This window comes from Canis lupus, chromosome 8 (assembly GCF_011100685.1).
Source record: "Canis lupus familiaris isolate Mischka breed German Shepherd chromosome 8, alternate assembly UU_Cfam_GSD_1.0, whole genome shotgun sequence".
Taxonomy (NCBI): domain Eukaryota; kingdom Metazoa; phylum Chordata; class Mammalia; order Carnivora; family Canidae; genus Canis; species Canis lupus.
Window position 1 is genome coordinate 34,521,520 of NC_049229.1, and position 27,066 is coordinate 34,548,585.

The 27,066-nt window shown below is 39.5% G+C and overlaps 1 long non-coding RNA gene across 14 annotated transcripts in view; it reads left to right on the forward strand.

Annotated features, from left to right (window-relative positions):
* The window catches only part of LOC102157168, a 160,338-nt gene that overhangs the window by 20,171 nt on the left and 113,101 nt on the right, over nucleotides 1–27,066 (forward strand). For 8 of the 14 annotated variants that reach the window (XR_005363327.1, XR_005363326.1, XR_005363329.1 and 5 more), the window contains exon 3: nucleotides 15,336–15,418. The exons of 4 other annotated variants lie outside the window; for them this stretch is intronic. This is a non-coding gene — a long non-coding RNA (uncharacterized LOC102157168). Of the gene's footprint in view, nucleotides 1–3,377; nucleotides 3,526–15,335; nucleotides 15,419–15,470; nucleotides 15,569–27,066 lie in introns of those variants that run through there. 2 more of the 14 variants (XR_005363334.1, XR_005363335.1) reach the window with 2 other exon arrangements.

Here is a 27,066-nt window from a genome sequence, read left to right on the forward strand (position 1 = left end):
GTGTTAGGTAGCAGAAAGGAAGAAATAATGCCTTATTAGGAAGATGAATGCTCCTTCCAGAGACTAGCTGGGTATAATAAAGGGAATACTCTTTAAAAATTTATATATACATATGCAAACATATATATTCATTTTCAAATTGTTCATTATGTGTCTGACTGAATTCTGTTACTACCATCAAGTACCTTATGTAACCTGGCATTTTTCTATTCTAATTTCATCAATGTGCTGGCCCTATAATATTTTGTCCAAACTTTTATGGGAACAAATTGATTACATTAAATATTTAATGAAATTAATTAAATATTCAACTTGCTAAACTCTTCCTTTGCCATCTCTTTCCTTTCTTTTTCTGGCCCAGGATAAAAATGTCCAAGTTTAAGATACCCTCCTCTCAGTAACAGAATTTTAAGCAACTCAGTAGGTGCAGAGTTTGATCTTGGGTGTCTTTGAAACATGAACATTAGAACTTAGTTTACCATCTATTTAAAAATAACTTTCAGAATCTTTGGTGACCCGAAGATTTAACCATCAACAAGAAGTGAGGAGAGAAGATAGGATAATGTAGAGATTGAAAATATGGGATTCTAAGTCAGACAGACCCATTTACAAATTCTCATCCTGTTTCTTCATATCCATGTGTCCTTGAACAAATTACTTAACCGTTTTGAGCCTGTTTCCTCACCTATAAATTGGGTATACTAATAAATACTAAATATGATAACAAGTAAAACAAGAGCAAACACTCAAATATTAGCTATTAATATTATTTTTCCCACTCCAAGGACTTCAACCACGATTATTTTATGGTTAGGTGTTTAAAAGGTGGTGATTTAACAACAACAAAAAATATCCCATAAGACTGGATCATTATGATCTAGTAGATGAAGCCTCTTCTCTGTGAACCCCATTAACCTCAACCCTGAACTTGAACCTTTGCCTCAAGGGTCTAGAAAGAATTTCATCCTTTGTTGCACTTTTAAATATTCCTTTAACCCACTCCTTTTTTTCCCTTTAACCACCCACTAGTTCATCAACATAACATTGACAGTCTTCTCTATTTGTCTTGGCTGATTGATTATCCTGAGTACCATTAGAGGCATTAAGCCTTCACCTGTCCTTGTTGGGTTATTTGGTTTGTAATGGCCTGGAATGCTCTTACACTTACCCTTTTGGAAGGTTAAGTCAGAACCCAGGCCTTGCCCATAAATGATATCCCGTTAGTTATAATGTCTTGCCTTGATATACAACACTAGCAAATACAAAATGACAAAATGGCAGTAAATTCCTTTCTCTATGGGCATAAAAATTTGTTGCCTCAATTCAGGAAGCTGAAAGAAAAAGGACTACATTTTAGTTTTTACAGGTATAACATGTGTAGGTAATTATGCAGAATATTGGGAAAACAGAACATAGTTTTTTTTGGTGGCATAGTTTTTTGGTGGCTTTCTTTTATGTAAAGAGAAAAGTATATTCTTGGATATCCTAGAACAGGGGTTGGCAAAACCGTGATCCATGAGCCAAAAGGGCCCCCTGCTTGTTTTTATAAAAGCAAGTGTTAATTGAACACAGAATAAACTGGTTCATTTACACACTACCTGTGACTGCTTTTGTGCTATAATAGCCAAATTTACTAGTTAAAACAGAAGCCGTTGGGGTGCCTAGGTGGCTCTATTTGTTGAGCATCCACCTCTTGATTTCTGCTCAGGTCATGATCTTAGGATTGTGAAATTGTGCCTTAGCATTGGGCTCTCTACTCAGCTTGGAGTCTGCTTATCCCTCTCGCTCTGCTCCTACCCCTGCTTGTGTGCTCATGCTCTCTCTCTCAAATGAAATGAAATGAAATGAAATGAAATGAAATGAAATGAAATGAAATGAAAACAATAATAAAAATAATAATAAAAAAACAAACAAACACAGAGACCAATGCAGTCCACAAAGCTTTAGGTATTTGCTTTAGGGCCGCTTACAGAAAAAGTGTGCTAACTCATGTGTTTAAAGTAAAACAAACCTTCTGCAAAGCCTTTATTGATTTGCCTGGTGTGTTTTGCCCATTTGTTAAGGAAATTGCAGCCATAATAGAATTTCTTGAGACAGTCGTGTCCAATGTTATTTCTCTATCACCCTCATTTGTATAAATTAGGAAATTCACACTGATTTGATAGTGTATTTTGTTCTTTGGTTTGAAAAATATAACCCCCATGGGTATGGATGTCAGTGTTCTCTAGGAACACAGAAAAACAGACATTGGCAGAGGCTACAATGATCACTGTATTGAATCAGTGTGATCATCATCAGTCCTGAGGCTTTCTAGATATTTTGAAAATGTCTGCATATTGCAATCTAGCTCTTTCTGTTGCCACATAGATGAGAGTTTTCTTTTTTTTCAGCCACAGAGAAAGCAAGAAAATTTAAATCAGTGACTAGTTCTTCAGCCTCCCACTTCACCCATGCCTAAGGCTATAAAAACATGTTTACAAGAAGTATTCTTCAGGCAGACAAGATTCATGACATGAATCGGGCCTAAAATGTTATTATCTTATACAAGATAACCTGATAAGAGGGCACTTTGAAGGAGTCTTGAAAGAGTCTATTTATTCCCTAGCATTTTTTAGTGATTGTGGGATTTATAGTGATAGGAAAGAAAAGTCTGTTAAAATAAACCAGATAGCCTAAGAAGAGAAGCAGAGGTAATGGAATAGTACTGTGGAAGGAAAGATAAACTCTCCAAAAACTTTTTATTGTTCCATGGCCTCCAATACATGGACACACGTTCAATCTAAATATAGCATTGAAGGGCGCCTGGGTGGCTCAGTTGGTTAAGTCTCTGCCTTCAGCTCAGGTCATGGTCTCAGGGTCCTGGGATTGAGCTCCGAGTCAAGCTCCCTGCTCAGTGGGGAGGTTGCTTCTCCCCCTGCCATTCCCCCTGCTTGCGCTCTCTGGCTCTCTCCATCTTTTTGTCAAATAAATAAATAAGCTAAAAATCTTAAAAATAAATAAATAAATAAATAAATAAAGCATTGAAAAGATGAGGCAGAAAAGAAATCTTGAATATGAAAGCAACCTGAAAATGTGTGAAGATGATGTATTGCCTGGAAATTATTCTTTAATTGCATAGCTAAGTACACAATTATTTCAGGCTACTCCCAACATAAAATACCTGCCTTACTAATTAATTAGTTTTCTTACATTAAGTGTCCTACCTTCTCCAAGGGATTCCCTCCATCAGGAGAACAGATTGGAACTGTTGGAAGAACTTGGCAGGCTATAAAAGTAGAAAGTTCTAAAACTTTGAAAAAAAAAAAAAACAGCTTGATAAAGGGAGCTGGTTTGGGTGTATAATTTTAGATTATGACCCTTATCCCATCCAGGAAAACATGGGACTTAGGAAAGCAGTGCAGCTCAGTTCTTAGGCAAGAATATCAGAATTTGTGTTTTATAGAGGAAGAGAACCAAAACCCAGCTACATCATCCAGCTGGGCAAAGGGAGAAAGAATCTAGATCGAAGACCACTGTGAGGCAAAGGTAAGCAAAAGTATGAAGTGGCAGATGGGGTTTGGTAGAGATGTGTCTGGGGCAAATGAAGGTTGGGAAAAGTGCCACTGGCACGTCTAGGTGTGTGTAGCCATGGCTGGGAGTGACCTGGAGCTGTTCATATTGTATCAGTCAAGGTTCAGTCAAGAGTCAGAAACCATAGCCACTTATTTTAACAGGTGAAAAAAATTAATATGAAGACTTGACTAGACATTGAAGAACTTAAAAGGCAAAAATAGGACAGAAATGATCAAAAAGGTGGCAACTACTGAAAATAGCTACTGCCCTGCCCCCACCCAGTTCTGGAGGAGCAAAGGAAGACATTGGAGAATGGGCCCTGTAGTTCTGAAAACAGGCTTCTGAGGAGGGAGCCATGTTAGTCGGCTTGGGCTGCCTTAGAAAAAATACCACAAACTGGGAGACTTAAACAACAGAAATTTATTTGCTTGGTTCTGGACATCCAGGATCAAGGTGCCAGCATAGTCAGTTTCTTTTCTTTTTCTTTTTTCTTTTTTTCTTTTTTAAGGTTTTGTTTATTTCTTTGAGAGAAAGATTGTGAGAGATAGTGTGAGTCCAGAGGGGCAGAGGGAGAAGGAGAAGCAGGATCCCCACTAAGCAGGGAGCCTGACAATGTGAGGTTTGATCCCAGGACCTGAGATCATGACCTGAGCCAAAGGCAGTTGCTTAACCAACTGAGCCACCCAGGCACTGGCATAGTTGGTTTCTAATGAGATCTCTCTTTCTGGCTGGCTGATGGCCACCTGCTTGCTGTGCTCACATGGCCATTCCTGAGTGCCCCGCTAGTAGGGAGAGAGAATTGGGATTCAGACCCTACTCTTATGACCTTACTTAACCTTAATTATCTCCTAAAAGCCTTGTCTCTAATGCTGTCACATTGGGAGTTAGGGCATTAACATATGAGCTTTGAGTAGACACAGTTCAGTCCATGGTAGGGGTGCCAGCCTGGCGCTGGTGTACCATGAAGTGAGGAGAGAGGACGCTGGTCTGTGAGTTCTGGCAAATGGCAAGCTGCTCCTGGAAAGAACTGCCAATATCAAGTAGAAGTAGAGCTGGATAATAGAAAGTTCTTCTAGTCTCTCTCTAGAATTCTCTGGCAAAGCAGATTGGAGTTTGCAGGGTCCCATCTCCATCATCACAGAGCAGAGTATAAAAGGGGGAAATTACAACTGAGAAGCAAGAGCTAAATTACACATTTAATAGTGCTGTGACAGAGATTGCTGGTTGCTTATTTTTGACATCTCTTCTTCCTTTCATTCCTGGTAATAGAACCCTAAATTTATTTTGAAGACAAAACTCAACTGAAGGGTGTTTCTTGCCGTCCTTACAGCTAGATATGGTCATGGTCATGTGTCTATAGTTTAGCTAATAAATGCAGGTGAAATTATTATGTAGGAACTTCCAAGAAGTGGTTTTGATTTTTTACCCCTTCTTCCATATGCTGCTCAGAATGTGGATATGATGGCTGGTGCTCTAGCAGCCTTACTGTACAGTGAGTTCAAGACCCACTCTCAAGGGTAGCAAAGGAGCTATGGAGCTTGATGACTTTATAAAGTAGCCATACTAGTCCTGGGGTCACTAACTTCAAGATTCCTTTTATGTGTATGAGAGAGATGAACTTCTATCTTGTTAAAATCTATTAGGGCTTTTCTGGTATATGCAGCCTAAACTAATCCTAAGAGAGAGGACCTAGGCTAGCTTGAACAGGTAAATACATCTTGCTAGAGGGTGCTCATCTCTCTCAAACTACTTTCCCTCACGGTAGTTTAAATTTTAGTTGGCTTCCTTATTAAAAGAATTACTGAAAATCCCTTTATTTAGAATTTAATTAAATTAGGGATCTTTCTCACTTAAAAGTGCAAATACTTCTATGGGGATTAAAGGGGTATGAACAATCCGTAGCTTAGAATAGATTTATTCAATCATTTCATTTTTTCCAACGCTGAGCCAAGATCAATTGCTAAGACTTGAAGTATCTTACAGAAATTATTTGGGTGCCTTATAGAAATTTTTACTAATTCTTACAACTGAAGATTTGGGTATCTTAGGGAAATTGTTACTAACTCTTATAACAAACCTACAAGAAAAGATATTGTTATCTCTTTTTTACATGTAAGGAAACTGAGGCTCAGAAAAGCTAAATATATAGCTGAGGATCCACTGTGGTGCTAGGCATTTGTAACACCCTTTCACTATACCACCCTGGCACCAACTAGACTAGTTATAATTCAATTATATTATGGATTACATAGGCTTAATGAACTAATACGGGAAGCCAACCACTATTTATAATATCATTTATATGGAAAAATGAAATTTTAAAAGATTTTGTTTTTAAGTAATCTCTCTACCTTGTGTGGGGCTTGACCTCACAACCCCAAATTCCAGAGTCACATATCTACTAATAGAGCCAGCCAGGCACCCCTGGAAAAATAAATTTTAAACCACCAACTGGAGAGCACTCGATTATTAGTGACAAAAACATCACCAAAATATTTTCAGTAGAATTTACAGAATATCTGGTTAGTTGTTGAATAAGCAGAATGTACAACTAGCATTTGATACCTAGATTAAGCAGGGATTTTTTTTTTCCATTCCAGCAGGCATCCTGCTTTAAAAATGTGTCACCAGAGCTCAGATGTAACTGAATTTCCCTGTAATGGAATTCACCTAACTCAGGCTGGTCTCCCACACCGGTGGTGCGAGGTAGACTCCTGTGGTTCTCATTGTCCCCACTGCTTCTCCCAGCCTCAGCTGAGGCTTCCTTGTGGCTTGGGCTTTTGAACTCTCCACCCTGACGCCTTGGTTTGGGACTTTGCCCCTGGCCTTGGTGACTCCTTTGCAGACCTGGAGAAACTTAACTTGTAGCTATCTCCAACATCTCCATCTCCAACTTGTAGCCAACTCCATATCCAGAGTTGGATAACTCTGGGGACATGAGGAAATCAGTGAATCTTATCTATGCTGCATACTGGCTTGCAGAATTCAGAGGAGACCAGGGGAGGTATCCAGTAGTCCAGGCTCTTTCTGCCTAAATACACAGGGCCACCGTGTCCACTTCACTCTCCTGAATTGGTGTGAGAGGCACTGTGAGTTAGTCCTGTTAGCACCCCAGCTAGGAAGTGGAGAACAAAGTCCTTTGGCTGAGGGGTTTTCAAACTTGCCTGGGGGGGGGGGGTCTTTGTCTGCTCCCCCACACACACACACACGCACCCCAGCAGGGCTTTCAACTTTGATCAGTGTGGACGGACAGTGGAGAAAAGCAGGCTGGGAAGGCTCCTCACAAACATCTCAGAGCTCCAGATTTCTCTCTCCAGTCTTTTTCCTTTTTTCCTGCCCTGGAGGTGATCTTATCTTCCTCCAGTGCCAGGATTGGGGGTAGGGGACTAAGAGGGGGTGGTGGGTGCAGGAGGGAGGTGAGGATAGGGCTAGAAACTGCCCTTAATCCCTATCCTGCATTATATCCTACTGGACTCTACCATCTACCTTAGGCTCTGGCTCAGCTTCTTTAGAAATCAAAACAAAACCACTTCTTTCTCATACTCTTAGCTCTCACAAATAAAAAATGTTTTGGTTTTGGATTATTATGCCCACCATGACAAAAAAAAAAAAAAAAAAGATCGCTTGGTCAGAGAGGTCTTTGTGTTTGCCCTCCCTGTGCATCCATGATGCTCTGGATCCAGCACATAGAGAGCCACAGGGCAACAGGGATAATTTTTAGAAAGGAAAACCTCTTTTTAAAATCTGTGTATTATCCCATTACATAAATAACAGAAACTAGCTTAAGCTAGGTTAAAGAGAAGAGAATTTATTGGCAGAAACCCTGTTGGTTCTCGTACCTTGTCAACTCTTACCTATTCCTCTTGTCTTCCTGGCTATGATCATTAGGGAGCCCCAAGGCTGCTTCTGTTCTCTATTCTCTCTGAAGGATTTCTCTCAGACTCAGGTCTCTTAAGTCCAGCTATACACAAATGACTTCCAAATTCATGTCTCTAATTCAGTGCTCTGACTTCAGCTCCATATTCATACAGCTGACTATCTGCTTGATGTTATCCTTTGAATGCTAGAACCACTCTCCAATTTGGTATGTCCAGAACCAAAGTCCTGATTTTCCTCAATCCTCCTCTTTCCTCCATTTCCATTAATGATTATCTGTCCCTTCAGTTATCAGGCCAAAACCTTCCAGTGATCCCTTCCTCCTCATTAATTCACATCCCATACTCAAACATTTGCAAATTCTGTGATGAGCCCTGTAGGAACAGAAAATATGTTGGTCCAAATCACCATCATCTCTACCAGAGTATTGCAGCTGCCTTCCAAATGGTCTCCCTTCTTCTATCTAGAGTTTATCTACACCTAGGGTGAGCATTGTAAAATGTGTTTCCTTTCACTTACCTACTGTGGTTGAACCTTTTTAATTGCCTCTCATCTTGCTGAGAGTAAAATCCACAAAATCCTGATCATCACTGTCAGGGTTACCATGATCTGAGCCCTGGCAACTGCTCTGATCTCTCCCTGGTCTCTGTCTTACCTCTCTGCTCCAGAAAGCTTCCCTATTTCACAAACATGCCAGGCTCACTCTTGCCTCAGGGCTTTTGCACTTGCTGTTTCTTCTATCTGGAATGCTTTTTCTTTTCTTTTCTTTTCTTTTTTTTTCTTTTCTTTCTTTTCTTTTCTTTTTTTTAAAATATTTTATTTATTTATTCATGAGAGACACACACACACACACACACAGAGGCAGAGACACAGGCAGAGGGAGAAGCAGATTCCATGCAGGAAGCCTGATGTGGGACTCGATCCCGCATCTCCAAGATCATGCCCTGGGCTGAAGGCAGCGCTAAACCGCTGAGCCACCCAGGCTCCCCTGGAATGCTTTTTCTTCAGATATTTGTATGGCTTACTCACTCTTTTTGAGTTTCTACTTAAATGTCAACTTATAGAGATACTTTTCATCTTCATTCTTTGGAAGATACTAATTTCTTCCCTTCACACCATACTCTCTATTTTTCCAATACTGACTTATTAATTTTTCATCTGTTGTACCATATATTTACATTTTGTTTGTGTATTGTCTGCTTCCTCACATCTCCCACAATGCCCACTAGAATGTCAACTTTGTGAGGGTGGGAACTGTGTTTTGTTGTAATGTCATAGTAGTCTCAATTGCTTCATGGTAGATCACCCAAAACCCTGACTTAAAATGGTGAAAAAAATTGCTTGTACATCTATGAGTCACATGGATAGATCTACTCATCTGGGCAAGGTTTGGCTAGTCTTGCCTGGGTTTGCTCATCAATTTGTGATCAGCTGGTAGGTCAAAAGAGGACTGGCAGATCTAGAATATCCTCAATGTCTCATTCACATGTCTAGTGGTTGACTGGTTCTTGACTGGAACTAAGGCTATGAGTGGGTAACATGTGTCTAATTACCCTGAAGACTACACTGAACCTGTTTTGATAGTAAACAAGGAAGAAGAGAGAAAGACAGGCAGACAGACAACAGATAGACTGAGGAGTCGTGAAGACTTCTATATCATTTTCATTGCATTCCACCATTTAGTGCAAGTCATAAGGCCATCCCAGATTCAAGGGATAGGTAAATCTATTCCATCACTGAGAGGAGCTGCAAATCTCAGGACTGTGGCAACAGTGTTGGTACAGGGAGGGTGAGAATTGCTGCTACTTACACAAATTGTATTGCCACATAGAGTGTCTTACAGAATCCAAGGAAGACTTTAACAACCAGGCATAGGAAGGCTAACATTCACCTGTGGAACTTATGGAGCTTCTCTATTATGGCATTAAAGTAATTCTGCTTCCAATTCCCAGACTTTGAATCTTACAGTTCAAATTCTAGATTCCCAGGAGAAATAACTGGCCTAGAGTGGGTCAGGAGTTCCTGGTGGCCTGCCCTTATTCCAATTCATATTGGCTAGAAGGAGGGATTAAACCCTGTAGGTCAAGTGGCAACTCCCAAAGAGGTGGAAATTATCAGGGAAGTTAATGGAGAATCCTCAAAAGAATCCATCACAACATCTGAATATAAGTTTTGAAATCCTAAAATTTTAAATTTATTGCCTTTAAAATATTCAGATATCCATGAAATGCATAGAAGAAATTTCTCTTCTGGGACTATGGTAAATTTAATATGAGTGTGTAAGAGATACTGAAAATATTTAAATAAATTGAATTATCAACTAGCCAAAGTTGGTTCTAGGCTAATATGGCGTTAAAAATTATAGTATTATTTTATATTTATCTTTCTTTCATTTGGATCTTTATATCTTTTTTATGCTTTGTTAAATAGGCTTTGTTGAATTTTCCTTCAGTATTGGACTTGGCATTCGGACTCTGAATTTATGAGACAAAGAAAAGAAGAAAACAATAATGAAAGATATTAAGTGTCTTAGTTTTATATTGCTGCTGTAACAAATTACCACAAATTTAGTATCTTAAAACATTTATTTTCTTACAGTTCTGGAGGTCAGAAGCCCAAGATGAGTTTCAGTGGACTAAAATCAGGGTATTGGCAGCATCATGTTCTTTCTTGAGGCTCTAAGGGACAATCCATTTCTTTGCCTTTTTCCAACTTCTGCGAACCATCTGCATTCCTTGGCTCATGGCCCCTCTCTCAAATCACTCCAACCTCTACTTCTATGGTCATCACATCGCCTTCTCTGACTCTGAGTTTCTTATTACATCATTCTTTTATTTATAAAGACCCTTGTGATTACACTGGACCCACCAAGATAATCCAAGATAATCTCCCTCTCTCAAGGTCTTTAAGTTAATTACATTTGCAAAGTCCCTTTGCCATGTGAGGTTACATATTCACATGTCCTGGGGATTTGAACCTGGATATCTTTAGGGGGTGATTATTCTTCCTACCACACTAAGTAAATATGAAATCTAGACCATCCATCCTTGGTCATGTAGTCTACATTTTTCCAAACATGGAAAAATGGTGGATGGATGCTACTCAGAAGGTCTTTATAGAACATTGGGATCTTCAACAAGTAGGGTTGTACCTATACATATTTAACTGATTGATTTGTATCCTCATACCCTCAGACAGAAGAATAAACTAGAATTTGTTAATTTGATATCATTATGCTATTGCAGAAATAGTAGCATTTCCAAGTATGTATTCATCATCCAGTAATTGTCGTTAAGCCACTCTGAACTGCTGTGTGGTTCATAATTTATCCTACAGCATTGGCAGGCAGAACTGCCACTGTTGTCAAGTCTTTAAGACACTCTTTCATTTTTGGCAGGGTGGTTTTGCTCTAGCTTTTTTTTTCATTCGTCACTGAGAATCATAATTCTTCATAAAATCTTTAACCCTGCATCTGAATCCTCCCAAGAGACCAGCTCAATACAAGCTCCTGATCAATGCCTCTGAGCCTTTGTTTCTAGGTCATTATGGCACTCTGTGGGCCCTCAATAATCTTGCAGACAGTTTGTCTGGCTTGAGAATATTCATTGCAATTTAATTCACATTAAACAGGACTCCAGGTACTAATGTGGCACTTAAAGGAATCATGCTAAACTAGTTGACTTTTCACAGAATATCTGTCTTATATAGAGTCATGTGCTGCAGAGTATTTGGAGAAATTGTTTAGTTCTCCCCTGAGGACTTTGTTCTACCTTTTAAAATCCACCCAGTCCTTTAAAGGATACTTAGAGTTTCACTCTTGGAAACATTTCTGTCAAATTCCCATTCACCTAATAGGAGTACTTGATAAGGTTCAAGTACTAATGATTCTGGGCACCCAAATTCATGTGTGTGTGCGCACATGTGGTTTCCCCTTACCACTGAGCAATTTTCAGATACCAGCTGAGTGTCCCACAGTTCAACTCAATTCTGACCCTATCTACCTGGAGACCAGGCCAGATTCCACAGATTAAGGGCTCCATCCTACAAGACTGACCCCCTTCTCCTGTCTTTAGACACCAGTCCAAGTAATCACCTGTGCTTCTTATTGGCTACAGCTTGATTGAAGTTTTCCATAACACCCTCCTTGGGTTCAATTAATTACTAGAGCAGCTTACAGAACTCAGAGAAACATTTTACTCATTAGATTACCAATTTATTATAAAACAAAATAACTCAGGAACTGCCAGAGGGAAGAGAAGCATAGGGCAAGTTATGAGGAAAGAGTGTGGAGTTCCATGCCCTCACCAGGTATACCACTCTCCCCAAATTTACTTGTGTTTATCAGTCCAGAGCTCTCTGAACCCCCATTCTTTTGAGTTTTTATGGGAGCTTCATTACATAGGCATGATGGATTAAATCATTGGCCATTGGTGGTTGAACTCAGTCTCCAGCCCCACTCCTCTCCCCGGGGTGTGGGAGGGGGTGTGGGACAGGGTGTGGGACTGAAAGTTCCAAAACTCTATTCACCACAGTTGGTTCCTCTAGTGACCTGGTCCATCCTTAGGTGATCTAGGAAGATCCCAAAAGTTACCTTATTAACATAACAAAAGTCACCTTCAATGCTCTTGTCACTTAGGAAATTCTAAGGGTTTCAGTAGCTCTATGCCAGAATCAGGATGAAGATCAAATATATATTTATAATTTATAAATCACAATATCACAAGTGTCCAAATGGATGCTTCATCATTTTATGGTTGTAGAGCCAGAGGGCAGATGGAGACAGGTGGATAGGTCCTGCGAGGATGCCAATGGCAAGGCCAGGACAGCAAGTCCAAATGAAGTTCAATCATCATGGGGGCTAGGCAAACCATGGGAGATAGGATGGCCTGCCAAAAACCAGAGGATTAAGGACACAGGAAACTAGAAGTGAGGAGAAGCTAGCAGGAACAGACAATGAGAGAAAATGAATAAACTCCAGAGACCTACAAGTGCAAATAAATACCTGTAGCATATTCTAATGTTCACTTTTAGTAAGCCTATGAAGTTAAGCTACATTCTTTTAAAGAAGTTCACATATGCACCACAGCATTGTTTATAGTAGCAAAAACAAATAAATGAAAAGGGCTGTGAAATAAATTATAATCTTAGTGATGGACTCTTCCTCTTGGTAAAAGAATGATTTGTATGTGCTGAAATAGAAGATTCCTCCAAGATATACTATTATGTAGAAAAAGGCAAGGTACAGAACATGTACATGCAGATAAATGCCTTTTTATATATATATATGAAAGGTATACAAGAAAATGCTAGAGGAGGGAACTTCAGGGAGTGATTCCGGGGGTGGAGAAAGAGAATTTTATTTCTTAAGTCTTTCTGTACTATTTGAACTTTGTGATCATTTATCTATATTCCTTTTGTTGTTGTTTTTAAATATCAGCAATGCTGATCTAGGATAGGATTGTGGATCTCTTTTTTGTTTCCTTATTTGTACTTCTTTGCTATTTTTAACTAAGTATTATTTTTAGGAAGAAATTATATAAAGGAGCACAGTGAGACAGACATCTCCTGAACAGAATTCTTCTCTTCCTTTTCTCTACTTTTAAAGCATATTACCTCTCCTTTGGCACTAACTTCTTACTTTCCTTTTTTTCCCCACACAACTAAATGTAGTTTCACAACTTGAATCCAGGACTTTCTGACTTTAAAATCTTGAATATATTTCATATCACTTCTAAGTGAAATCCAGTGGAATATTCAATTTCAAGCCTAACTTGCTTTGCAAATTGCTCCCTGGTCTCACTCACCCAGGAAAATTCTTTTTTTATTTTATTTTAAAGATTTATTTATTTATTTATGATAGACATAGAGAGAGAGAGAGAGAGAGGCAGAGACACAGGAGGAGGGAGAAGCAGGCTCCATGCCGGGAGCCCGACGTGGGACTTGATCCCAGGACTCCAGGATCGCACCCTGGGCCAAAGGCAGGTGCTAAACCGCTGAGCCACCCAGGGATCCCCTCACCCAGGAAAATTCATTCATGGAAGAGAATATTGGTACTCAGAAAGTTATTTATTTTATGTTGTCTTTTCTTCAGAACTAGATTCTCATCTGTCCGTGAGCACCTTCTTTTCTTTAGAAGGTGAATAGCTCCTTACTCATCTGTAAATTTGCAGAATAAACACTCAATTTATGCCAAAAAATTGAAATGAGTTGCATGCACATGTGAACAGTAAGTGTCCTAAGGTGTCAGTTATATGATTACATGTGGTTTTCATCTCTGAAGGGTTGCCTGGATCACTGGTGAGAAGGACAAGATCAATGAGCATTGTCTACTGTGGGATGCTCTGTTTTACACATGTTGTCTTCGTGGAACTTAGCCCTCTTTTTCACTCTCTAACTGTCCTGGTTCAGACAATAAATTAAATGATCACCCTAACTGTGGGCGCAGGAAAGGGAAGTAACAATATATATGCAATGTATTTATCCATTTTGTTTTACAAGTAACAAAATATATGCGATGTATTTATCTATTTTCTTTTTACTTCTATAAATATAAGAATTCAAGGGACAGGGTCAACTTCTAGGGAGAAGAGTCTATATGCTAGACATGAGCCATCTGGACTCCAGCAATGCAGCAGAGATGAGAGCAAAGTCTAGCGATAGCAGATGGAGAAGAGTAGAAATCTATCATATCCATTTCAGATACAATGGATCTTAAGCAAAATGCTATTAAGATAAATGACCTTCCCTGAAGATGAGATTAGTAGTCACTCCAGAATTGGCCAAGTTCTCAGCCTACAGACTCCAATCTTTGGGATTCCAGCTGAGAAGCTCTGGGAAGAAAAGTTGCAGAAATGGAGCATTTATTCTCTAGGGTTTGGGTAGCTGGAGAGATTCAGAACATAGAAGTTTCTAGAACATCAGCAGAAATCCTATGATTCAGTCATTAAGACTGAGCAAGAGTTCACTGATCATTTGCATTCAGATATTGCACAGAGAGAACCAACAAGTAATGATTCTGTTTACTCTTCCGTAAATCATGGGTGATGAGGTCAGTGATTGTTTGTGAGGCTAGTTAGCACTGAATGTGCAAACTCTCCATTGAGCTTCCCTTAGAGTTGATATGCAGAATAGTAAGTGATGAAGAGCTTTGGATCTGTGGGAGAGACAGACATGGGTTTGAGTCTCAAATCTTCCCCTTATTAGCTTGAGGTACTGGACAAGTAATCTCAAAGTCTCAGCATCCTCATCTATGAAATGGGGAAAGTAGGAATGGTGACCACAAAGAGCTACTGTGGAGATTCAGTAAGATAACAGAGAGCCTTGCACACAGCAAGTGCTGAATAGATGCCAATTATGTCACTTATATTAAAGACAATAGTTTCCTTCTGTACTCAGACTGCCCACTGTAGTGGCTTATCTCACAGGACTTTCCCAGACCTGCTGTGCCCCTCTACTGCATGTGATGTTGAAGTCCTTGAACTTGGCAGCTTCCTTTGTGATCTGAGGTTCTGGTCAGTAGAGAACAGCTCAGCCCTGCCAGACAGCTGGGAAGTGTCCTGGGTATGCATATTAAGCTGGGAACTGGCCTCAGGGAGAATTGTTTTGGAGATAAAGAGGTTGCTATTTTGGCTTTCTCACAGCAACGATTCACTGATGGCACAGAAAGAGCAGTTTTTTTGTCCACTCCCATTGCAGATACATTCCAGCTGTTTTTGGCTGAACTGCCCTTGTTCCCCATCCTTAGATAGTCCAAATATTTCTCCTAGGTATATCCTTTCTTCTTTAAAAGGAGAGGAAAAAATAAGAAAGGGAATAGGGTGTTTTTGTGCTAGTAAAGAGGACAGGAGATGTATCTCACCATTTGTTCACATTAGTTTTTTCCTCCTTTTCTCTCCCTACCCTCAAAGCTCTGGAAGACATACATGGCAAAAGCACCCATCAGCCATTTTTCCTTGTGACAGCTCATAAAATGCTGCCTAATAGTTCCTTTGTAAGTATGAGAAGATACTGACACAGTGTCAAAAACTAAAAAAAAACTAAAAAAAAAAAAAAAAAGATTATTCCTCTGGATGAGCCTACAATGGGTCCCACTGGACAAGAGCTTTTGTTGGAAGAACTATAGATACTGATGATTCCACAGGTGAGTGGTACTGAGTTAGCAGGTAGGGGTAATGTAAGGCAGTTTATTTAGTGGCTGCAGCCTTTAGAACTTAATCTTCTCCATTATCCAGTAAGCTAGAGAGTTCATATTAGGAATATTTTTTCTTTAGCTTTGAGAAGCCAGAGAATGGTCCAGAAAAATGTGATCTCAATGTGCCCTCATATTCATTCCCCCATCTCCTTCTCTGCTTTCCATGGCAGAGAGGCTCAGCCCTGCCTGCAGGCTAATTCCCAGACTCTCCTGTTCAGTTGGCATCTGGCTTTTGGGCATTGCAAGACACTGGCAAGAGGTTGCAGGTGGGGTTGGGGAGTGGAGGTACAGGAGGAAGGGTGCACACAGGGCAGCTCTCTGCATTGAATGGCTTTTCCAGCTGTAGCTGCATCTCCCCTTTGGCTCAGCTCCCACTGGACAGGTCTGCTGTGGTGCCAGCTCCTGGCTCTGGGCTCTGGAAACTCCAATACTTCCTTTGTCTCTCTGCTGTTGTTAATCTCTGCTTGGCTTCACTATCTCTTGTTTGGCTTCCAACTCTTCTATCACCCTTGTAACTACTTCCAAGTATGGATTTTCCTTAAAAAAAAAAAAAATAGAATGGTTTCCTTGTTGGACCCTGACTATTACAAGAAGATGGTTGGGAAGACATTAAGTATTTTCAAATACTTTGCAAACAATAAATGCAGTGAACATTTGCTACTAGAGTACCTTGAAAACAAGTTGACTTGCTTAAGGCAAACATTTCAAAGTCACTCATAATTAGACTTTTGCCGTTTCAACTGTGTACAATAGTTTTGAAAGTCAAGGAAAAGGTGTTGGATGTGCGGTGGAAAAAGATGAAGAGGTTACCAGTATTCCCTTTTATCCCATCTTGCAGAGCTCGTGGGCACCGCCTGCTTCATTTTTCCTTTCTCTTGCTCTGTGCAGAAAAAGAGCAGGGGCATGGGCAGATGTGGGCAAAGGGTTCTGGAACTGCTTGGGTTCTTTTGTTCCTTTGCCTCAAGGCCTGAGTGAGTGAGACAGATTTACTTGTGCCAGGAAAACTGTATGTTGTGGTAACCAACTCCCTCTTTTTCCTTGGCTCCATTAGGCCCTCAGTCTATTGGAGTCTGAGGTTTGAGTAAAAATGCAAAAACATACTTTCTATTATGATCTGCAGCTTTTCAGAGGAGAACCCTCATAAATGTTCAATACTGCTTTTATATGTGGGATGCATAAAGTGCAGTAAATATACACACAGTCATTTGTGTTTTGCTGCTCTGAAAAGCATGCTTTAAAAACTAGAATTTCAAAGTAGCCTACTTGAGGACATTTAATTCCACCTGGGACGTGGGTGGCGTGAGATCTAGCAGCAGCTCAGGCACTGTGTTGACTTTGTGTACCTTTAGCCACAAGGCAGGAATTCACAGCAAACCAGCTTCTTAGTATAGTTCCAATAAAATCAGAAGCATCCAGGCCAGTTGTAAAACAAGGCCTTCATTTATAGAAGAAAAGTGTTATATAGAGTGATATTCAACTCCTGAAGAAGCCATCTTGATTGATTTGATAGCAACAGCCTGTTGGAGTTTTCTGGGTACTTTACATGTCCCTAGACCTTTTAAATGAGCAAAACTGACATGAGTTGTGTTACTTACCTTCATTTGTTAACAAAAATGAGCTTATCCCCCACTTATAAAAAAAAAAAGGTAAAAAGATGTATTTTAAAGAATCCTTTATGGACTTAAAAAAATTAGTTCTCATACTATACACAACACCATACAATTTGAACAAGGGCTTTTGTAGTTACACTGCTTAGAATTCTTCAGCTGGTGGGATGCTTGTGTGACAGGATGATTTGTTAAGACATTATTTTTCTTATTTTCTCCTTTTCTCTAGTTACAAACAGAAAGGCAGTTTTCTGTGTTCTCTTGACCACATCTTGACAGGATGTTCCTGTCTCTGGCCAGCAGCCTTACCTCATTAAGAAGATTATGTTGAGGGTGTACATGGGGAAGAGCTAGATAAGTGTACACTCCTTCTAACTGGCATATCTACTGCTGGGTACCCCTTCTTTAAGGTAAAGCAGGGGAGAGACTGGCAAATCCCATGACATAGTTTCTGAAACTGAAATGCACACTAGCAGCTTACTGAATGAAGAAAGTAAGGTCAAGAGAAGCAAAGTAGCTTCCTTAAGCTTACACAGATAATAGGTGATACAGTCAGGACTTGAAATCTTATAATAAATACAAAATAAATGTGAAATAGTAAGTGTTAGCTGTGATTGTTAGTATTAATATTACTTATATATGTTAACCCCGTGACCCTGGCTTCCAGCCCTAAAACTCGATTTTCTTCACGCATTCTGTGAACATGTTAACACTCCTTGGGATGTGGAGAGCTGATACTTGCAGATCAGAAAATCATGCACATTTAAGCATATTTGTTGCTTAAAGTACTCCCCCAGTCCTATTCCATTTTCTTTTCCTTATTTCCCATAATCAGATAATACAGGCTTCCATGACATTTTTCTAAGCTACCATTTAAGCCTACCACTTTCTTGCTGACCGTCCCACTTCTTTACCTACGCCCACCCCAATTCTCCACTCCGTGCCCTGTCCCCCAACACTTAGTTCTTGGTAGGTTGATTGGAGGTACAAAAATCTCCTAGGGGCACCTGAGTGGCTCAGTGGTTAAGCATCTGCCTTTGGCTCAGGGCGTGATCCTGGGGTCCTGGAATCGAGTCCTGTATCAGGCTCCCTACAGACAGCCTGTTTCTCCTTCTGCCTGTGTCTCTGCCTCTCTCTGTGTGTCTCTCATGAATAAATAAATAAAATCTTAAGAAGAAGAAGAAGAAGAAGAAGAAGAAGAAGAAGAAGAAGAAGAAGAAGAAAGAGTCTCCTATAATATTGCTTCTGTCATCAACAATCCTGAATTTTTATTGCCATTTGGGAGTTTGTTTATAACAATTGAGAATAATCCACATTCCATAAAATCTATTCTTTTAAAGTATATAACTCAGAGGTTTTTGGTATATTTATTGTTGGGTAACCATACAAATTAAAAACCACTAATTTTAGAATATTTTCCTCACACCGAAAGAAAGCCTATACAATCCCACATTTTATTAAATATTATGGAAAATATTTGAGAACTGATTATTGCAATTACATGTGAATATCAGGTAATCTACAGAACAAATACTTTTTAAAACCAGTAGAGTTGGTTGTTTACTTAGTAAAACAACCCAGAATAGAAAGCTCAGGTGCATATCCTATGTCCCAGCAATTCTATCTCTATTTGTGAAATAGAAATGCAAGACTATGTGAACTAGAAGATATGTATGGAAAAGTTCATAGCAGCATTATTTATAATAGCCTTGAACTGAAAACAACCAAATGCCCATCAACAATAGAATGGATAATTAAATTATGGTACATTCATAGAATTGAATGTCACATAGCAATAAAAATTAAAATAAAAACCTATAACCATATGCAATACCACATAAAAATTTAAAATTTCACAAAAATAATATTATACCAAAGAATAAAAAATGGCTGCAGTATTATCCCTTTATATGAAGTCCTGAAACAGTAAAAAAGAAACTATAGTGGGATGCCTGGGTGGCTCAGAGGTTAAAGAGTCTGCCTTGAGCTCAGGGTGTGGTCCTGGAGTCCCGGGATCGAGTCCCACATCGGGCTCCCTGCATGGACCCAGCTTCTCCCTCTGCCTGCATCTCTGCCTCTCTCTCTCTCTCTCTCTCTCTCTCTCTGTGTGTGTCTCACGAATAAATAAATAAAATCTAAAAAAAGAGAAACTATATGTATTAACCTATATATGATATTTCCTAGGGTACAAGTATAAAGAGAAACAAGTGAGTGATTACTATATATGTCAGTACAGTGGTTACCTCTGGGGTGGAATGAGGTGGTTGTGTGTAGTATGGTGTGCTAGTACGGTTCTATTCTTTATCTGGGTAATGGCTATATAGCTATGTACATTTGCTATTTTATTAAGCTGTATGTTAACATTTATGTATTTTTTAGTATGTGTATTTTGAATATTTCTAAGGCAAATAATAATAATAATAAAGGCAGCATGGGGATTCTAGCTGGTTGGCCCATACACCTGACAAATGGACTGACCCTTAACCTGATGATAATGAACTAGATGACAGGTAGAATGAAGAGAAGGTATTGAAGAGCCTCATGGGGCTATCTTCACAAGGCCAAAGCCACCAAGAAAGGGGTAAATTGTATTCCAGGCCAGTGGTTTTCAAGTTATGTTCTGACATCTAAAGAGCTCTGTGGAGATGCCCAAGAACCACCTTAGTCCACAAAGGAATGGATGAGGCTTCCAGATTTCCATCCTTGTTTCAAAAGTGTCTCTACATATATGTTTTATAGTCTTTGGTATATAATTTCAATTGAAGAGAAAGTTCTTTTCTTGAACCACCTACCCTGTTACAGAGTCTATTAACATTTTTAATGTGCATACTCTTTTGAGGAATTCTATTTTGAGGAATCTATTATACAGAAATATCGTAAAATGTACAAAGATACATGTATGAAGGTGTTCTCCATGATATTTTGGTAATAGCAAATTAATAAAAAAAATAAAGTGTTAATTAATTAAATGTGTTATTGTATGTCCACATATGGAGGACTATTAAACCATTTCAGTTGAATGTAGCACAGTCAAGTGAGTGCTTCTTCACCCTCTAATAGCCAGTGACTTCACTTTATAATGAATATTTTGTAGTGTCCCCTTTACTATTTTTTTATTTTTTTAAAAGGTTTTATTTATTTATTAGAGAGGGACTGAGGGGGGTACAAAGGAAAGGGAGAAGCAGACTCCGCACTGAGCAGGGAGCCCAACTTGGGGCTTGATTCCAGGGATCATGACCTGAGCCAAAGGCAGATACTTAACTGACAGTCATCTAGGCACCCCCCTCTTTACTATTGTAAAACAAAATTCATAGGCAATATAACCTTAATTAGTTTTTTAGAAACCAATATAACATTTAACTAAAATATGGTTAAAATGAAAAAAAGCAATTATTGTGTATTATTATTTGTGATGATTGATTCTATGTGTCCACTTGACTGGGGCACAGAGTGGCCAGATATTTATTTGATCAGTCACTATTTTGTGTATGTCTGTGAGGATGTTTTTGGATGAAATTAACATTTAAATCAGTAGACCTAGTACAGTAGATTGCCCTTTCTAATGGTGGGTGAGCTTCATTCTATCAGTTGAAGGCCTGAATAGAACAAATAGACTGATCCTCACCTAAGTAAGGAGCAATTCCTCCTGCCTGACTGCCTTCAAACTGTGGCATGTTTTCTTTTCTCCACCTTTGGATTTGAATTGAAACCTTAGCTTTTCCTGGTTTCCAAGCCTGCTGCCCTTCAGACAGGAACTATTCCATTGGCTTTTTTGAGTCTCCAACTTGCAGATCTTGGAACTTGTCAGCCTCTATGATCACATGAGTCAATTCCTTATTATAAACTTCATATTAATCAGGAGAATCCTGATGAATACAATATCTATTTAATTATGTAAATGTTCAGGCACAACGAAATTAAAAGATAAAATAGCAATGTCTGAAACTTTGAGACAGAAGCTACCAATGCAGACATCTTGTGTAGACATGATTCTAAACAGAAGAAAATGCAGAATTCTCTCACTTTAGAGTGATCATATTTTTTGAAAATACAGAAAATGTATGCATATTAAAACTATAGGTTGTGTATACTTGTATAACAACATAATGTCCTTGCCTCAAATAATTATAAGTGGGTTTTTCACCTACATAAATGTCTGGTGAGATATTCAAAAGTCATGCGGAAGGTTAAACAATTTCTAATTGTGTAGGACTGGCATGAATGTTGCCCTCTCAATGCACCTAGCATCCTCCAATTATTGGAAACCCAAACAACCTTCATGTGTTTATTTCTATATGGCCATACAGCCTCTGCTGAGAGCCACTGATTCTTTTTTTTAATATTTAATTTTTAAAAAAATTATATTTAAATTCAATTAATTATTATATAATATATTATTGGTTTCAGAAGTAGAGGTCAGTGATTCACCAGCCTTATATAACACCCAGTGCTCATTACATCACATACCCTCTTTAATATCCATCATCCGATTACTCCATCTCCTTGCACCCCTCCCTTCCAGTGACCCTCAGTTTGTTTCCTATGATTAAGAGTCTCTTATGGTTTGTCTTCTTCTCTGATTTTGTCTTGTTTTATTTTTTTTCTCTTCCCCTGGAACCACTGATTCTTATGGAAACTTTCCAAGACAAGAATTGCTGTGTGTACGTATATATGTGTGTGTATAAATAATTACGTACTATATTCGTTTCCTAGGGCTGCCACAACAAATTACCACAAACTTGGTGGCTTAAAACAACAGAAATTTATTCTCTCACTATTCTGGAGGTCAGAAGTCCAAAATCAAGTGTCAGCAGTGTTGTTTCCTTCTGGAGGCTCTGAGGGAGAATCAGCATCATGACTCTCTTCAGGTTCTGGTGCTTGCAAGTAATCAATCCTTGATGTTCCTTGGCTTATAGAGGCACCATTCCAATTACTGCCCTCATCTTCACATATCTTTTTTTGCATGTATCTGTATCTTCTTTTCTGTCTCTTACAAGGGTAATTACAGTTGAATTTAGGGCTCATTCTAATCCTAGATGATCTCATCTCAATATCCTTTCCTTGGTCACATCTGCAAAGTCCCTATTCCCAAGTAAGATCATACTCTGAGGTTGCACGTGGATGTGAGTTTTCTGGGGGCACTATTCCACCTGCTACATATACTTATACACGTAAGTATATATGTCATAAGAGGTCAGAAAGACTACACAGCAAACTGTTACGTGATACTAATGTGGAAAGTTTGTGACTAGGCAAGGGGAAATGAAGGCAACTTACACTTTTTATTCTCACTTCTGAAATTAATTTAAAATTTTAAAAAATTAACAAGCTAATATTAGCTTTTTAGTAGTTTGTTTTGGTATAATAACTGTAACCATTTAGGAAATCTCTCTGCAATAATCAAAGGACAAGCAAGTTGTAAGCAGATACACTGGTCTTTTTTCATAGCTAATGCCTTCTCAGGGAAATATGTAATTAGAATTAAGCTTGGGCACAGAGCTATTGTTTTGTATTTTTATGCTTTGTGTGTTTGAGGGAAAGAATCTCCAACTCACTGGGGAGAACACATGGTCCCAACCATAGGGAAGAAAATAAAACTCTGACTTTTAAAGGGACAGCCATGATTGAAGCAAGAGGCAGCTGGCATTGTCAACTGAAGGGCAACCAGTTTATCAGCAGTGTGACCATAGCTGCCATTGCTGGGGCATCCTAGCAGAGAACACGTGTGAAAATGATCACTTTTCTTAAGAATTTGTAAGTAAGAAAATAAATTCCCCATACCAATAAACTAGTACAAATGCAGGAGAGGCTGGTTCAAAATTGGGATAATCAGGTGGCATCATTTGGAATAGAGAAGATTTTAAATTGGCAAAGGGACAAACATGCAATGCTGAGACCACTATTCTCTTTCAGTTTCAGAACTACTAGATTTTCATCCACGGTTCATTTCGTGCTTATCTGTATTTTGCAGCACATACCTCCCCCTATCAAAAGTGACTTCAAAACCAACACATGCAACGGTCGTTTTGCAAAGCTACAGGTACAAGGTGATGCTGAAAGGCAAATATGTATTCTGGGGATCTTGATTTGCTTTCAGTTTTCCATGCTTTGGTGCATGAACAATGTTGGGTTATTTTAAAATCATTTCCAAGGAGTCTTCTAAAAATATTTAAGCTGTAGAGTTCAAAGTGCATATACCATTTTAATTCTGCTAAAATAAACCATAGCCATGTGAACTTGAAAAGATCTAGGCTTTTATTTTGATGTTGATTATTTATTAAGAAGTCAAATAGTCATCTATTTAATCAAAGGGCATTTGCTTCAAATTGCTTCCATCCATTGTCCTTACCATGAAAGACTGATTGTGCTTTGAACTAGGCTCCATTTTTATGGGAGAGATAAAGAAAAATTCTTATAAAAGAACATACACATCAAAGAATCAGCTCCCTAAAACATTTTCCTTTTATACATGTTGGCTACATGCCTACATCTGTTCATAAATTGATATGTAGTGTTTTTTATGTACATTTGCCATTACTGAATGTTACCTCCTTCAAAGATGAAAATACCAATAGATTGGAAAATGAACTTGAGATGAGGATAGCATAGAAAAGTCTGTGGCTTATGGCTGTTTGTTTTCTTGTATCTTTTCATGAGGTCTATCATAACCTTCCATTTAATCTAAGATTGAGTTTTTAATAATTTATTAGCAAATAAAAACATAGTGAGAATGGCCAAACCAAGATATGAGAACATACCAGAAATCTGGGATTGACTACAATACTTAATAAAAACACCCTATTAACCCTTTTTTGGTTATACCCAATTAGACTCCAGATCATCATCTTAGGTAGTAGTTGAGATAAAAGACAAACATCTGTCCACAAACTATATGCAGGAATAAAAAACACAGGAATACTGATGATTTTTCCCTCTTTGGATAACCCAGGAGAAGGAGAATTTTGAAAATTGAGACTGAAATAAGAAATAGATGGGGAAAAGTTCTCAGGAAGAGACAAATGGAGGAGAGGGAGGATGGGAAAGCCCAGTAAGAGATTCCTTGTAGCAGAGAAAGATCAGCGGACTTTAGGAATGATAGCATCTAAAATTAAAATATAAGTGTTTCATGTCTCTCTCTTGGAATCTTCCTCATCATCACCAAATCTTTCATCTGTTAGATACCTATCATAGCACTGCGATAGTACATACCACTTTGGGGAATGAAGTGAGATCTTCAAATTTGGGGCATAAGTGCCAAGAGTGCATTTAGGTTTTCAGAAGCAGTGAGATCATTAGAGGGGACAGATCCCTTAAGCAGGCATAGGAATTTAAAATAAAGGGAGACATTTGTGCAAATGCTCTAGTCTGGGGATCCTCAGAGACACTGTCAGAGAACACATGTAGAGTTTGGAAGTATACTTCATCACAGTAGGCCTGTTGAGGATCACAGTTGACTGACACTTTCCAGCTGCCTCACCTAGAGCCACATGGCACTCATACCCAAGTCAGGCGTCTTAGTCCATGACTCCCAGCCAATGACTCAGCCAATGATGGAGCATGATGTGGGTACTCAAGCCGGGCCATGCCTTCCTGTCTTGGGACTCCTCTCGAGGCAGTCTTCTCTGGGGCCCTCCATCAGCCCTGCTGAGACTTTCTCTGCAATCCACAGAGGTGAGCCTCTTCCCACCCAATCCTTCCTTACCTCTCTCCTTCTGCAGGAGATAGAACTGCATTGCAGTCTGATGGTTCTCCCTCCCTACTCCTGCTCCCTTCCTTTCATCCTTGCCCCAGGAAATTTCTTGCGTGGCTTACCCTCAGTGCCGGTTTTGTGAAGGACCTAAACTGACACAGGCCATACCAAGAGTTGGGTCTGAGAAAACCAACAGTAAGATGGGTTTGGGACTGACTGGCTCACTTGCTTGCAGGCTGGCATAAAGGAGCCTATCTTGATTAGAATGTGGAGGACATGGTATAGTCTGTGGCACAAGGCAAGATCCCAAATGCTGAAGATTTTTAGAAAATGTCCCACTAGAGAGAAATACAGTGATTCTGGTATGTGAAATATATCAGGGAGTAATGCCTACAAGGAGTAGAATTGCCTTATTTTTAATAAGCTATGTTGATGTCCTTTGATGGGATAATGAGAAATTGAGGGCAGTTAACAAACCATTAAAGGCTAAGTGTGCGAGCCAGAGGGCCTCTGACAGCTTAAGAAGAGATCTTTATCTTCTAAAAAGGAAGAGTAAAAACAGCTGAGCAATAGAAAGAAGCTATGACAGAGTCACAGAACTCTGGTGATGTTTAAATGTTCAGACTCTAGGCAGGTCTCTCATGCTGAGGTCAAGGCCTTGGCTGGCAAAGCCTGGGACCCTGAAAACTCAGGGCTTGAAGCTGGTCTCCTTTCTCTGGTAGGAGCTCTCACTCCTCCTGCCTGAAGTTGATTTTACAGAGATCTTCCCCCTGCAAGGTAACAGGCGCCCCCTCAGGAGTTGCTCCCGCCTCTTGTCCTGGCTTCCAGAGTGATGATCAGGGTTAAATCTTTGCATCACCTGGCAGGGATGAGTTTGGCCTGATAAGGGAAGGAGGAAACTATACTCTTTTAAAAAGAGTTATAAGAATTAGCTAGCATATACTGTTAAGAATGAGGGGATTATGAGGCACCTGACTGGCTCATTGGGTGGAGCCTGAGACTCTTGATTTCGGGGTTGTAGGTTTGAGCCCCACACTGGGTATAGAGATTACTTTAAAAAAAATAAAGCCTTTAAAAGAAAATAATGAGGGAATTACCCCTGGAATTAGATTTAGAGGGTCCTTGATCAAAAGGGTTGGAACAAAAGAACAGTTATATGAGAATTCATTGACTTTGGGGCTCTGGTGAGGCCCTAGGGATCAGGTAAACGTGCTCTTAGAAGACTAGAGATGCCCAGAGATGGCTAATGCCAGGGGAGGTGGAGAGGCCTGAGTTATTCATGCAAGCAGAAGAGGAGAGCCAACCAGAAGGAAGAGGCAGCTGGGAGTGGGCATGCAGGCGTGGATGTATCATGGAAGGCCAAATGGTCTGTTTGAGCAGCAGCATCTTCACGTCTGTTCGTCACACTGAGACCACACTTCCCCTGGGCTACTCCTAGGCAGTCACTGAGAGTGGCTACCACAGCCCAGGACTGGGCTCCTCTATAGCTGAGACTCTGTCGGTCTGCATTGCAGACCAGGGGCTCTCTAGCCAATCCTTCCTTTCCCGTTCTCATTTCATAGGTCTCAGACCTGACCGGGGCCCAAAGGCCCTTCCTATCTATTTCTGCTCCCTTTCCCCTTAATAAGCATTTCCACTGGTGAATCTCTTGCCTGTCTTATTTCCTCTTGGTCTGCTTCTTAGAGGATGTGACCTGGCGAAGCACATAACTCAGTAACATGTGGCAAGTTTTATTGGTTCCTTTACTTCCTGAGTCTGCGTCACACTTCCTATTTCCTTGTGTCTGGCAGTTTTTGTTGAAATCTGGACATTTCAGATAATACATTTCAAGCAACCCTGGATTCTGACTTTTCTGCCCACCGAAGATTGTTGTTGTTCCTTTGTTTCTCTCACTGTCAAGTGATTTACCTGGCAAGATCTGTGAAACTTGTCTCCTCTGTGGTTTGTCACTGCTGATGTCTCTGCTTCATGATTTTTAGTTTTTTTTTTTAATAGTCTTGTTTTTATTTTTACCCTTCTTTGAAGTCACCCCTGTGTCTACATTGCTTTGTTTAGACAGAGGTTGGATAGAGGTAGTCCTCAACCACGTCAAGCCAGCAAGGCTTCTGTTCTCTGCTGGGTAAATATGTACAAGGGTAAAGCAGGCGATA